The sequence below is a fragment of the Hippoglossus stenolepis genome, chromosome 7, assembly GCF_022539355.2.
Source record: "Hippoglossus stenolepis isolate QCI-W04-F060 chromosome 7, HSTE1.2, whole genome shotgun sequence".
NCBI classification, from domain to species: domain Eukaryota; kingdom Metazoa; phylum Chordata; class Actinopteri; order Pleuronectiformes; family Pleuronectidae; genus Hippoglossus; species Hippoglossus stenolepis.
The window spans coordinates 23,709,297-23,724,889 of NC_061489.1; positions in this window are offsets into that span (position 1 = coordinate 23,709,297).

Below are 15,593 nucleotides of genomic sequence, written 5' to 3' on the forward strand. Positions count from 1 at the left end.
GAAGGAATTGTCTTCATGGGTAAGATATAGCACGTCCTAGTCTTTTGTTAATACAAGCGGGGAATTCATTTGTCTTTGTGTTATTGTGTACATGACTCTGGGTGTGTGTGTGTTACTGAGTTTCTATGTGATTTAGTGGACGTGTGTGTGTGTCTGAGTTTGCACACAGTAAGGCAGCAGGAAGTTCACATGTGAGTGTGAATTCTGACGCTATTTACATGCATTTGTGTGTGTGCATTACACAAAAGAATGGGAACGTGTGTGTGTGTGTGTGTGTGTGTGTGTGTGTGTGTGTGTGTGTGTGTCTGTGGCAGGGACTGTAATAGATTGTGACACATTGTACGGGGAGCGTCAGCAGGAGCGTGCTCACACAGATGTGATATGTGACCAGTTTCACATCCCATTATCCGGTAAACCGCGCGGTGTCGTGCGCGGCTCCAGATTGCGATGTCAACTCGGCGTCGTACATTCACTGCGACTGCCGCATTAGGGCCGAGCATATGGCTCCTTCTCTCCGCTCCGCTCGAGGAGAGTGACTTTATTGTGGATCCATCTTCCCGAGCGGAGGCTTTCCATTTGACCTCTGTGAATGAATGCAGCAGTCGTGCCGGAGAATCAACCCCCGGCATTCACCCCGAGAAAACTGAGAGATGAATTCTGTCAGACGCCTTTTTAAAGGGAGGTTTCCATTGTTAGAAAAACACAAAGTTTATTGTTACAAACTCATTATGGAAAAAAAAAATGGAGGAAGCTTTATTAAGTCAGTGATTAAGAGAATAGTTGGAGAATCTAAAGCAGATTTAAAGATACTGAAGGAACATGTTGAGTTCAGTCGAGCTGGGTTAATAATAAAATATCATCAATGCACAGATTTAGATCATCTTGATAATCAGTGTTGATTAGTTGAATATTTGTTCCATTTTGACAGAAGAGGAGATTTTCTGCTCTCCTCTGTTTTACGTCAGTTTGAAGTGGTTCATTTTGGGGGTTTTCTGGTGTTTGCCTGATAAAATAAGAAATTTGAAGACACCTGTTGCTCTTGGAAACTGTGATGGCCGTTCTGTGACATGTTCCTCAGGCCACGTCTGCACAGACACTGATGACGTCTGATAAAAGCAGCTACGTTGTTCATTTCAAGGAAGCTGGATAAATCCCTGACACAACTTTTATTACAAAACAATGTGTGGGTCAAGTAAACATGTGTGAGTGCACAATCCTGGAAAGTGGTAAATGAAGAATCCCGCGTTTACCTTGACATCATTAAAGTTGTAAAGCGATCGTTGCTTTAATATCTGATGAAGTCAACCTCATCAATGTGTTTCATCAAATTCATCATGTTGCCAGTAAGAGCAGCACAGATGCACATGTTGTATAAAACAATGAGGTAACCTCACCCAGTAACAGTGGAAGCTGTAGAACGCTCAGGTGATCCTCTCGTACACATCCAGCTTTCTGTTTTGTTTATCTGATGTGTTCCAGTGCTCCTGCACGCTTTCAGCAGGCCCCTCTCACAACTGCTTTGCCGGAGTCATTTATGCACAGCGTGATACTTTGAAAATGAGTGGAAGTCTTTGCTGAGTCACTCCTAATGGAATACTCTGCCGGCACATTCATAATGCAGCAGTCGCGGCACTTTGAGTGAAAGCTTTTGTCTCCGGATGGAGGTCGGAGTCCAAACATCGCTCTAATATCAGAGACTGGAAATCCAAACACATCCAAGTAGGACATGCCACCACCTCCACTTTCATGTGTGGCCAGTTGCACTAAGATTGGAATCTAAGTATTTATTTTAATTAGAAAGACAACTATAAAAAGGATAGAAGCAGTTTGCACGCAGTTTACTAATTAAGATGATTATTTTTTATGACTTTGGACGTCCTAGCGATGGCAAAGAAATAAAAAACATCAGCATCTCCTGCTGCAGCCAAATGTTCTCCCCAAAGGATCTGGACCAAAAAAGTGGATCAGCACTGATCAAAACCTTTTAAACAACCGAGTGTTGTAGAACTTTTGAAGTTTTTCTCAGCCGAGCATTGTTCCCCAAAGGATGTTGACTGAAATCTGACACTGAGGGAACAAACACATGAAACACTTCTTTGACATGAAGAGACACGGTCCAGATTTAAAACGAGGGAACAGACATGGAAACATTTTTTTTATATTTTTTGCCATATTCCAGTGCAGGTTTATCTTCTGGCTGCACGTGTTGACTGAAATTTAAATGTCGTCTGACCACAGAAGTGAAATCCCACCAACACAGTCTCACAGATCCCTGTAATGCCCAATGCATAATTACACAGGACTAGTGTGTGGAGTTGTTCTTAGCTGGAGCTCAGACTCTATATCAACAGCAGAAACCCATAAACTCCACACGTAAACGCCCCCAAACATCCGCAGAGCGAGGTTCTAATATTTCACAGCATTAGACCAATTAACAACAAAGTGTAAATTCAGCGAGTCTCTAAAATCAACATATACAGCTGAAAATATAATAATAAATAAGGAACCCAAAAAAAAAAGGGGATGCAAAACAAACTGGTGACAGGCAAGTACAGATTGTTTGTCAAAAACGCAACCGAGAGGCTGATTGAGGATGGTGAAACAAAGCAAGCTGTTAAATCTAATGAAGTAAACAGAACATTTATTTTACACTAAGGCTGTAAATGTTATCGCAGAAAATGATACCAAACAAGCTGTGGTTTCAAAGAACCAGTAAAACATTGTGAAAAAAAAAGAAGAAGAAGTTATTTATTCAAAACCCTGTTTAAGAAACAGCACAGAAGTAAAAAAAAAAACAGCTTTTGATGCTGATACAAACAACTTGTAAAGCAGCAATTTACAGCTGCAGCTGCGAGAGGTGGAGCCAGTTTGAACTACTTCACAGTTTGATAGCTGCAGACGGTGATTCATAGGTGTCTGACCGTCTTTGAAGGGTCATAAAATAAATTTGAGGTGTTGTGAGATGATTCATGGGAGAGAAAAGACGAAAATACTCAGCTCACTAACGGGGGTCTGGGTCTCAAATTGCAATTTGCTGTGTATGAAACAATCAGGGATGTTTAGAGTGGAAACGTGTCTTTGGTGGATTCATGACCAATTCACAGGTTCCTGAAACAAAGCTGTTGGTAAGTGGTAACTCTGCCAAGGCCGAACAGCCCACTTATTAAACCACATTTAGATTCATTAGATACACAGTTTTAGTTGGATCTGAACCAAATTGCACAAACTCATGAATATCAGTCCCCTAATATTCCAGATTTTTTTCATCAAGATCCATTAAAATTGAATTTCTGGATCTGTTCCCTGATCCGGATTCACACAAAAACTTTGAGTCAGGCTTGAAGTAGAATAAAATTATGAAACAAATATGTACTTAAGTAAAGTACTTGAGTGATTTAAGTGAAAGAGGCGGATGAGTTGAATGGAGGCTCTGAGAAGTGAAGAAGCTGATTTGGATCAGTACCAAACCCTGAAAGGAAAAGAGAGAGAGATGAAATATCTTCTTCGAGAAGTTTGTCTGGACTCGTGCACAAAGAAAAACCAGTGAGACGAGCAGAAATCTTACATATGGACACGTGTGGTGCTATGGATGTGTGGAGATGTTTTCTGTAAATCAAATTATCTTTAGCTGCAATCATGTAATTCCTGGTCATATTCGGGACTTTAGGTTCTTTTTAAAACGTGTGTTTCTGTAATTAATCTGAACATATCATTGTGTTCGACATCACGACCTGTGTGTGTGTTTGTGTGTGTGTGTGTGTGTGTGTGTGTGTGTGTGTGTGTGTGTGTGTGTCTGCTTCGTGTCTAATGAACAATCCAATCACGCTGCTACACTTACATCTATGATTTATATGCACGGCCTGCATCCTGTCCATATTGTGATCACATCTCATTATGCAGAACAAGTGGAACATGGCAGCTCTTGCTCCACAACCTGGACTTTCTTTTGCTTTCGCTGCAGCGGGGGGGTCGGAGAGCATGGGCGGGGCGGGGGTGCGGCCATGTCTGATAGAAGAATGGTGAGTTCAGCTCCAGTTTCACTTCACTGTGGGACAATAGAAAGTAGATGTCATGCTGATGATGCTTCAGGTTTTCTGAGGATAATTCTTGGAAAAGATGTTGAGCAACACTTGATTCAAGGTTTGCTAGAGAGCAACATTTCACGGCCCTCTCGTAATTGTTACGTCTGAAAACCAGATTCCAACTCAGTGACCCTCTCAAGATCAGGTACTTCTACTTATTAATACTTCTCAACCCACTTGAAGATGATATTGTGCTGGAGTGGTGCACGTTTCCAAGATTTCCAATTAAATTCTCACAAAACAGTTTAGAGTTACCTTGGAGTTCAGGGGCAGAGGCTCCATTCTTCCCAGTGCAAGGACCATTACTGGGTTTCTCTTCAAATCGAATAATGCGCAAGAGACACATTTATATGCAACGGTAAAATATTACAAATTTTGTGACATACTCTACACATACTCTACACATACTTTATTTGTGGTTGTTTTTCTTGTTTGGTTTTTGTTTATTTCTTTGTTAATACTCTAAAATGTAATTTAATATGTACAATTTCCAAAATATAATTCAATATATATACATTCAGTCTATTATTACAATACATCATAAGCTGTTTAAAGTAAGAATTGTATCAAGACTCAACTGCTGACCTAAAATAGGAAAAAGTCAAACAATAAAAGTTTTAAGATTCTGATTCAAAATGCATCTACGTCCTATAAAAGAACTGACTGTGTCACGTTCACTCCAACTTTCACAGTCACAGACAATATTATCGTTGGAATATTGTTCAAAGATGAATTTCTCTTCACACAATCTTCCTGTTCCTCGGCTTGTTCATCAGTTTCCTTCCTGCTGCGTCATGTGTGTTTCGTTTTCTTGCCCTCGGGCTCGATCACCTTCACAGAGAAGAAGAGTCGATGATTAAAGGATTCGGGCTGAAAAGCGTCTCAGTGGATCTGGTGCACAGTTCATTTGAGAAACATGTAATAAATTCACATGTTTCCTGAAGAAGTGCGTGAAGAGAAGAAAATGTTATTCAGGTTATTAACAGAAGTTAATTTCAGTTTATGTAAAGTCGGTAGCTTCCTGTTTTAAAGTGTTGAGTGATGTGAGTGAACACACTGACTTGTTTGTGTTTCTTTCTGAGATTCGGCTCCGGCTGAGTTTTAGTGATAAGTGAAAAGCTTAATATCGATGCTATAATTCAAATTCCAGTATGTTTGTTTTTTGGAAAGGATCAAAGCTTTAATGATGTCGTTGTCAACGATATCTCTTCACAAAAAATGATGCTGCTCTTCTGTCTCATCATCACTTTTGTCAGCGAGTACAGAAAAACAATATTAATCGATGACATTTCAGAGCTGCATCATTGAGAATCACACAGAACCTGGAGTTTGGGCTTTTTTTCAGAATCATTAACTAAAATAATCAGCAGTGCTTTGATTCGATTCATCATCATCTCAGTTTGGTTTAACAGATTCAAGCTGAAGTTCTCCACTAAACCTACTGAGGGATTCTATACGACTCATTATTGATTAGTATGATATTATTAATAAATATCCATTGGCTGGAATAACAGTTCAACCCTAAACCTACATTACATTATATAGTCCTATTTTTATTTATTACCAAAACAAAAATAATCTCCTGCTTAAAGAAATTCAGGCTTGTATGAGTTTTCTCTTGAATGCTTTATTCATTGAAGCTGCACAGGAGCAGAGCACGAGCCTGAAACACAAAATGCAGTTAAATGTTTATATCTATTCTTATACCATGGTGTCCAAAGGTCAAAGGTCAAGGTCACTGTGACCTCACAGAGCATATTGTTTACCTTGTGGATGCAACATCTCCGAAACGACTGGAGTTGATTCTTTCACACTTGGCACAAACGTTCACTTGAGATTCATCTTTGGAGCCTAAGGTCAAAGGTCAATGTTTATGTTTCCCTTGAACATGATGTAAATTTTCACCTGAACTCAAGGATGAAGTGATTTGATGTTGGTGCCTGGAGGTCAAAGGTCAAGGTCACAATGACCTCATGTTGCTGTGTTTCAGGGGTCAAAGGTAAAGGTCACAGTGATGTAGAAATATGTTCACAGAAACTACTCGAACTACATTTGTTTTGAGTCACATGTGGCTGAGCTAACCAATCAGAAGCCAGGAGGACTTAGACTGAGGTAAGTGTGAGCGAATCACACATGGTAGATGATTCTAAATGTTGTGATGTGACAGATATAAAGATTCAAACATGAAAATATGTAATTTATAACTTAAAACAAAAACATTTCAATGTAAACAACATAAACATATGACATGAAATATAAGAGTTAACCTTCACATCTTCACGTCTACAGTTCAGCGTCGGCTGATCTGCACTTTGCTGCAGATACTTTACAAAACTTTAACTGTAGAACAACTTAAAGACTTTTGCTGCTCGATTAACCGTACAACCAAAAATCTGTTTCCCTTCTCCAACAGTCAATATTCGTCATGACCACGATGGTTCCAGAAGCTGAATAACTTCTTTACTGTTGTAATATTCCTCTAAACCTGTAACCAAGTTATTTTTGTACCACATCCTCAGAGAAATAGATTTATATTTGTGACAAAGAGGTGCTGGAACAAACAGACTAACTAAATGTTTTCTGACAACAGCAGTGTTTCCAGTTGTGTGGGGCGCACCTGAGTCAAAGCTGATATTTGGCTCTAAATGTCAAACCTCAGTCGCAATCCCCCGTTTTATCTTTTAACCGTTTCTGACTCTGAACACAGCATCAAAAGTAAATATGATATCTTGTTTCATCAGTCAGAAAAACCTTTGCAAGATAAGTTTTATTTATCTCTCTTTACCTTCTGGTTCTCGGTAAAAAAAACCTGTTTGTTATCTTTGTGGCTTCTTCAGCATCGTTGAAAGTGAACTGAAAGTATCTGAAGCAGCCACATAATACTTTCTCAACAAGGGATTTGAAAAGGCTGCACACAGACATGTCATACTTTTACTTTTCACGTTGATTTTAAGACGCTTGGACGTAAAGGTGACATTTCTTTCTTGGAATGTTTTACACAATATCTGCGTGTATGTGACTCCACTCTCCCTCAAAAGAAACTTTGCTTTTATCATCACAGCTTCTTTTCAATTTAATGTCTCATCCTAATTAAATAAACAAAAATTTACGATTCTATTTAAACTCTTTTTTTTTTTTAATCACCGAATCATCGCTAGTTAAATAAGCCTCATCAAACAAGATACAGTGTTGTAAAATGAAGAAGCAGATGCCGAGAGTCTGTGGACAAAGGCCGGTTTTCCTCCTGTGAAGCCTGAAATGCTGTGATGTGCTGGGTTTCTCCTCCTGAAATGAGTTTATCAGAAGATCCAGGTGGAGAAGAACAACAGGCAGACAAGGCGTCGGCTCAATTAATCATAACTACAAGATGTAGACAAGAGGGAGTAGCTGCACTTTTGCAAAAGAATTCCCAGACGTTTTCCATCTTTAAAGCTCAAAGTCCACGGCACAGATGGATCAATCCCACTTCGCTCGCTTCTCCCCCAACTCCGCTGTGATTGTTTCCTCACACCCATGAAAGTAAGACTTCAATAAGCACCTGCACAGACGGAGGTGATTCCCTGGGATTTTACCTCCAATCTCTCTCTAATCACAGCTTCACCCTCCTGTGAAACTCCTCCAGCTCCCCCACTCCCACCCTTCACTACAGTATCACACCATCGCTTTATTGCTTCTCCACGTGGATCTTAAGTCTTACTGGAGGCAAACTACACTTTTATCCTGCATCAGACGCCGCTGTCTCCTCCTCTGTCTACCAACAGATTACCTCTCTTTCCCCTCCCTGCGTCTCGCCTCCCAGTAAACTCCTGACACCAATATCATTTCATAATCCACTTTCGGGGCGAGCTGCTGCTGCGAGATCTGAGACATCGCAGCCCTCGAGCTTTGCTATTCCTCCTCCCTGTTTAGATCACCTGTCCCACAACACACACAGGGTTTTGTGTCTGGAGCTCAGACTTTGTGTACAGGCCTCTGGGATGCACAATCGCACTGTGATTTTACAGGATGCCCTGCTGCTTAATTTGGGTTTTTATTATTTTGCATAATCTCTGTGTAATCTCTTAATTTGCATTTACATTATTTCCTCTTAAAAGGAAAAAAAGGCATCATATGATTCACGTTTGCCATCATCCAAACATTTCACAGGCTCAGACTCATTTTTATTAAAGGCTCATGGGGACATCTAGTGTTGACTTAGGAAAGAAAAAAGAAAAATGTTTTTTAATATTTATCCTGCATGAAAAATAGACCAACGTGGACACGATAAATCCTCGTCCAGAAGAAACAGGACACAGATTTACAAGGGAACTTATGTTGGATGTAACATTGCACATATAATTTGTCTCAAGCAAAGATAAAGAAGTTGAGGCCCTTTATTCCCACTGCATGTTGAAACCAGAAGACACGGAGGTGATGATGATCCAGGTGTCCATTATTTGCAAATATACTTTAAAATGTTCATTTTCAAGATCAAATATTGATTATAACGGAGAATGTAGTTGTAACTTATACCAGTTTTTATGTTTTCATGGAATGAGGTGAAAATGATGGATAGAAAAACTGATAGAAAAAGCAAAATCCTCATATTTTCCTTTCTATGTATTACAGAGGAGTCATTTTTCTCTATATATCTGTCCTCTGTGTTTTTGTAGTTGATTTATGATTTGTTTCTGTTGTGTTTCGCTTCCCTTTCTGTCTTTCTTGCCATTTTTCTTTCTCTTCGTGGTTTTCCATCTTGTTGTCGGCAGTTTCCATTTCTATGTGGTCGCTCTGTGGTCGGCTTCAAAGAGAGACCTCCTCCTGGGCACCGGCCCTGAGGCTCACAGTTCAAATGGGTCCCCAGGGGCTGTGGCCTGCCAGGTCCATCCATTTAGCCTGGTAACCCTCCCGTTTACCGTCCGTCTCTTTCCTCCCGTACTGCTCTCTGCTTCCCCTTGTTTTGATTAGCTCCCATTGAGAAACCACTCCAAGTCGCACACGCAGCTTTCCGACACATTTACAAGTCATAAAGCATCGCAATCAACAAATTTGCACCAGACGACTCTCTCCAAGCGTCCATTTGGAGGACGTCACAATGAAACTGAGAATTCAAACGGCAACAAAGTGGTGCTTGACACAGCTTTGTGGATGAATGGAAAATCTGCCGCAGATTTATGTCTCAAAAGTCTGTGAGTGAGAGCGAGAGAGGGTCCCTGGGGAGGGGGGGGCAACTGTGTCCTCTGTCGGAACTGAGGAAATCAGTCCAAACTGTTTGGCTGCAGGAGGAGCGGCTGCTCGAGAGCAAAACAACTGACAACACTCGTCAGCGGCAAAGAGGACAAGTGCAGCTAACTGATTTTTCAAGGTTTAATCCGCCGCTACGTGAAATGAGTGGAGGCAAATGTGATAAAAGTGTGTGTCTGAAATGTATTCACCTTGGGTTCGCTATTGTCTGACGCAGGATGTAGTGTTTTCATTTTGGGGCATTAGCTTTCGGGACAGTACGCTCTCGATGCTGCGAGTGAAGGACTTGTCATTGAAACAAAACAACTTTGTCTCTTTCACAAAAAAAAGTACTGTACGCTGTTAGGAGCAGAGCATTTCATTAAAGGGATGAGGTGTAGATGGATGCAGACACTTCCATGGGGTAGCCTACATTTTGAGGCATGATTTGGGTCATAGCAAATCAATACACGATTATTTTTGACTGATCACCGTTGTCCACTGATGAAACTTTCCTCTCCTGTTGAGGCCGAGATGGAGCAGATTCATTTTGCTTTGATTTCCTCCTGTTTGTCACCGTTCCTGGCAAAACATGCAATGACCTCATGTGTTGATGCTGCAGGTAGAGGTTTACAGATTTGGCAAATGAATGCAAAGGAGCATCAATGCTGATCTGGTGAATAAAAATCATAACATAACACACTTCCATCTTAAATTAATTGTATGGACTTGCTCTTAAGTGCAAATTACAATGAAAAATGGGGGAAAAGTACAACAAAACAAATAAAGAACAGTAAAGTATAGTTCAGCAGATATGGAGCCTGTGTTGTGCATTTGGCTCAAACATGCAGAGAACAAAGCAAAACATTGATCAACTACTTCAGCTTCAAATAGTTTTTAATTAAAAAACACTATTTACAAGAGGCTGCACAACAACAAAAAGATACACAATTCAACCCTATCATACAAATAGGAAGCATCGTAAAGACAAATACTTAAAAAGTGTCATGGTAAAATAAATTTAGATAAGTACATATGTAAAATCGGTGTTTGGAAATTGTTTTATAGCCTGAGCTTCTTTAAAGATTTGTTTTGAAACGTTAAAGTTCATCATGTGAAAGCACAGACAAACACAAGGCTTTGTCTGCACCACGAGTTTAATGAATAGGTTTAAAACAATATTCAGGGACAACATGTTTTTTCTGCTCAAAAGTTGCTAAAAAAATCATTTCTGTATGAATTTGGATCCAAAATCAACAAAACAAACACTGGTTATTGTTTTTCCAGTTTCAAAGATGTCGGATGTCTTAAAACTAAAACTGGGTTGAATTTGATTGAAAAGTCGTTGTAGTTTAGACCTGAAACAAAACGATGAAATATTACTCACATTTAAACTTGACATATAAAAAAAGGCTCAACTTACAATTCAAAAGCTGCTGCCTTCTACTGATTCTTGGATATATGGGAGCTATAGGCAGTAATACCAAAAGCTGTTGTCGTCGAGGCATCAGGCCTCATATCTAAAGTCGTACTCATTCAGGAAGGATGAGAGCAGGTGGGGGAGTCACTTACCTGCCGTCACATTTTCAAAACCCAGATAAGGCCAAAGCCAGGGACAGTATATAGCTGGAATCTCATATCTTCTCCTCAGTAACGGAAAAGGTGTTTATGATGTTGGATCCAGTCTCACTCAGACATATTGGCACTGAGAGAATCCTGCATCGGAACATCTGAACTCTGCTACTTAAGAGCATCGGAGAATGTAGAAGGAATGGAAATGTGCACCAGACTCCAACTTCTCCCTCTTTACTCTCTAAAAAGTTTGCAGTGACAGAAACAGTTTTCTTCCCTGATGTTTAAAAACCTTTAATGGCCATTAATAACTTCATACTTCATATTTAGAGGTGTCCAGGGAAAACGCTTATTCAATATCACACAATCAGCAAAGAAGCTGACCAATGAGAGTCTGTCGACGGCGGCAGGACTCGAGTTTCCCATTTCAAATGTAACTGACAAAAGCATCCTTTTATCCCCGAACAACAAAGGTGCCAACATGTCCCAGGATGCATTGCACTTCAGTGACAAACTGTTTTTCAAAGAGATAATGGGTGGCAGCGAGCGACAAGACGGAAACATCCAATGCTTACACTTTTGTAATGTAAGTATACAGGGTATATAAAGGCGGGTTAGGGTTAGGGTATATAAAAACAAGGGGCGTTAATATGTTCTCGTCATGTCTGACTGCAGCTCTGTTGCTGGGCGACGGCCAGAAAAGGCCGGATGAGCTGGTGACGCAGATCACGGAAATCCTCCAGAGACCAGAGGGTTTGGCCTTCGTGGTCCATGAAGGCCATGAAATGGGAAACGGCTGATACTCTAAAACTCAAGAGGACGTCTACCATGACCTCTAAATCTCACTTTACACCTTGAATCTTGTTCATTTGTGATTCTAGGGTCAGGTTTGGTCCCACCATGCCTGTGCAGAGGACTAAACTCAAATCTGTGCTCGCTGACTGTAGCTGCAGCCAGAGAAGCGGCACAGAGACGCTGTCATCGTACTCATGGGGAAACTGAATTGAACTATTCCTTCGAAACCATATTTATATCTTTTTAAATATGATTATAGCTTCTTTCAAATAACTGATAACGTGATTTTTTTTGTTTGTAGTAGAACTGCATGTGCACATTTTATAGCAGCAATGACGGACCAGTAGGATTTAGTGGCATCACTGTACAGGACAACCTCCAGTGGCTTTTGGGTGATGGAATCTCTTGAGAAGCCCTAGTGGTGCAACAAGGCTCCATAGAAGAGGACCAGCTCCCTGAGGGGCTCATTCTGAACTTAGGAAAACACAACTGTTCTTAGTTTCAGGTAATTATACACGAAAGAAAACGTTGTTATAAATTCTATATTTCATCTCTGCCAGTAGAGCCACTTTAAATTGTACACACTGGTCCCTTAATGCATCATTAATTTGAAGCGCTGTTCTGGTTTGCTATAATTCTCAAGGGAAATTGAAGTCTTCAGTTCCCTAAATGTTACGATATATCTTTCAAACGCTAGCGGCTCACTCTGTGCACCATGTGGTCTATGGGCTGGAGGTGCACTGCAGGTTCCGACACCATTTCCACTGGAGAGAGAGAGAGAGAGAGAGTTCTCTTGCTGTGGCTGGAAATGAGAGTGGATTTCTGCAGGTCCTGGTCCAACAATGAAAACAACAGCCTTTCAATCGTCTCGGCCAAACCATCACTTCTTCAGCCACCGCTCCTGCAGCAACTGTAGTCATTATTGTGTCCACTTCACCCCATGAGTTGCTGGACCGCTGACAGATACTCCACCTGGCACGGATTGCCACAGTGTACTTCTAATTTTGTCGACTGTCAGAAACCCGCAGGATGCCTCCTCCAGGTCTGAACCAGCCAGCGGGACATAATTATTGTGTGTTCCTTGGTACGTCACCCAGCTCTTGAGGAGAAGTGAGGTCGGTGCGCCTCACTGACTCCCATCACCCAAACAGCTCCTCCTCATCCCACATTCTAAAGGAAATGCTCGTGTGTTTGTTTGTGTGTGTGTGTGTGTGTGTGTGTGTGTGTTTCATAGCTTTTCTGCAGGAGATAGAAAGACGGGCAGGGAGGGCCTGGCATAATGCTTTTGCTCACAACACTGGAAAAAAGTGTGTATTTGTCTCGCTCGCACTCTCGTACAGTGTGTATGTGGGTGTCAGACTAGACAAACCAAGCATTTATTCCCTGTAGCAGAAATGTGTGCCACATCCAGGTGAGTGTGACAGATCGGGGGCTTCACTACAGTGACGGGGAGCCAAGGCCGTCCTGCTTGTTTTATTCATGAGAGCCAGGAATGTCTAGTTGGCATGCGGTGTTGGCACAGCACAGATAGCACAGCAGCAAAATAATGGGAAGCTGTAGCTCACTGCTGTGTCATCACCATCATAGTCTTATAGCAGCATCTAGTGCTCACTGTATGAAAAATAAATTGCTGGGAGGAGCACAGCCATACATTTTTAACTGTTTTTCCTCCAAACACATTCCTTTGTTTTAGAGTCAAACTTTTCCAATTGTTTTTACATTTACAAAAGAAAGAAAGATTCAGTCTCTGTTCAGCACTGTATTATTTATGTTCTCATTCTTGCTGCATGATTCTTGAAAAAAACATGAGATCAGAGATTCGGAAATTCAGAAAATTTCATTAGAGAGTAATTACGTTGTTTGAATTTTGAGCGCTACTTCGCTCTATGTGCAATGCCCTTCTATCTATCTATCTATCTATCTATCTATCTATCTATCTATCTATCTATCTATCTATCTATCTATCTATCTATCTATCTATCTATCTATCTATCTATCTATCTATCTATCTATCTATCTCTCTATCTATCTATCTATCTAACTCTCTGTCAGTGGGAAGGTAGATTTCTCTGCATATCTTTCATTGTGTTTTTTGCGGCATCAGACTAATGTATGTTCATTCTCTCTATGTATGTGCTTCTCATGTTATTTGTTCATTATGTCTATTATCCGCGTTGCATGTTATTCGTAGCATCTGTCAGTGGGTTTCCTCTTAACATGAATATTCTCTTTTCTATTCATCATCGCTCTAAATGCTTTTAAGTGATGAGTAACTTTCCATTTCAATTTGAATCTTTTTTTCCAACTTTGCCAACATCTTTGCAGCGACTACAGATGAAAAATAGCCTCTTAGCTAAACTCTGGCACATACAGCATTTTTTTATAAATGTTCACTGACCCTGTTAAATAAATCAAGAAATAAATGGGGGCTGTCATGGAACGTGTTGACTCTTTGCTTTTTAATTAAACAGTTGGAAATCCATTCATCATAAACATCCTTCTACGTGTTCCTCCCTTTTTGTGCATAACCTTGTTTTCTTCTACTTTATCTACATTTGAGAACCAACAGGACATATTTTATTGTCACCTTATTCATGTTATAAAATACAATGTTAACCAAACGCTGGATATAAAGAGTTATCATGTATTTTTTGGGCTAAATAGTTAATTGCTATTGTTCAAGTTATCGCTTTTTACGTTCTTGTGGGATTAGAAAATTCCTGGGGCATATGAAACAGTTTTATATTTGGTGTCTTCTTCTTAAACTGTCTGAGTGTTGAAATGATCATCTTCAATATATGATCATAAATGATTTATTAAATCTATATAAGCCTCAGGTTGTGTCTATAGTCTATATTTCAGACATATTCTTCAGGCCATATTTTGGTTTACCTTTGACCTTGACATTTGACCTTGACCTTGGCTCCAAAAGTGAATCATTAGCAACACGCAGCCAAGATTAGTTCAATTCCGTCCATGTGCTGTTTTTCACACACACACACATTCATACACACAGTTACATTGATTGAGATTTACTTCCTGGAGACTAACTCTAACCTGGTTATTACTTGCCTAACCCTAACTCTTAACCCTAACCTAAATCTCAACCTGATGTTAAAACATGTTGTCAAGATAAGTCCCCATAATGTGACTGTGTAAACAGAATGAGGTCCCCACAACATACGTAATACCTGGAGCTCACATACACGCACCCACACATTCTTGTACTTCTATTTTAGTGAGGACACTCATCGGCATAATACATTCCCTAGCCCCTTACCCAACCTTAACCATCACAACTAAATGCCTACTGTGAACCTCACCTAAACCTAATTCCAACCCATATACAGTCTATGGTCTTCATCTGTGATTAAAGTATGACTTTGAAGTCAAAGGAATCCTCCTTTGATAGGAATCCTCCTTTGATAGGAATCCTCCTTTGATCAACTTCAAAGTCATACTAGTGTTGTAGAATGAAACAGATCATAGCAAATTAGCTCACTATTTAAGAGAAACATTTGTCAGTGGAACCAGACACGACGACCGTGAGCCAACATCAGACACACGAGAAACTTCTCTCCAGTGACTTTCGACCATCACAAGACAAGAGAATACTCTACAAAAACTTTTGTACACAGCTACAGAAGAAAGTACTCTAGAGAAACCTTCTTGCTACACTGCAGCACCTGTTAATTGACATGGAGAGGATCAAAAGCTCAGGAGATGAGCAACACAAGTGCAGCATGAAGAAAAGGCTCCGCCAAGCCCTCCAGGACTCGCAGAGGGAGAACCAGGAGCTGGCGGCTGAAAACACCCGTCTGAAGGAGCTGGAGGCTGAAAGCAGCCGACTGGAGGCTGAAAATGCTTTGCTGAAGGCTGAAAATGCCCGGGTGAAAGACCTGGAGGCTGAAAACCAACAGCTGGAGAAGCTGAGGGCTGAAA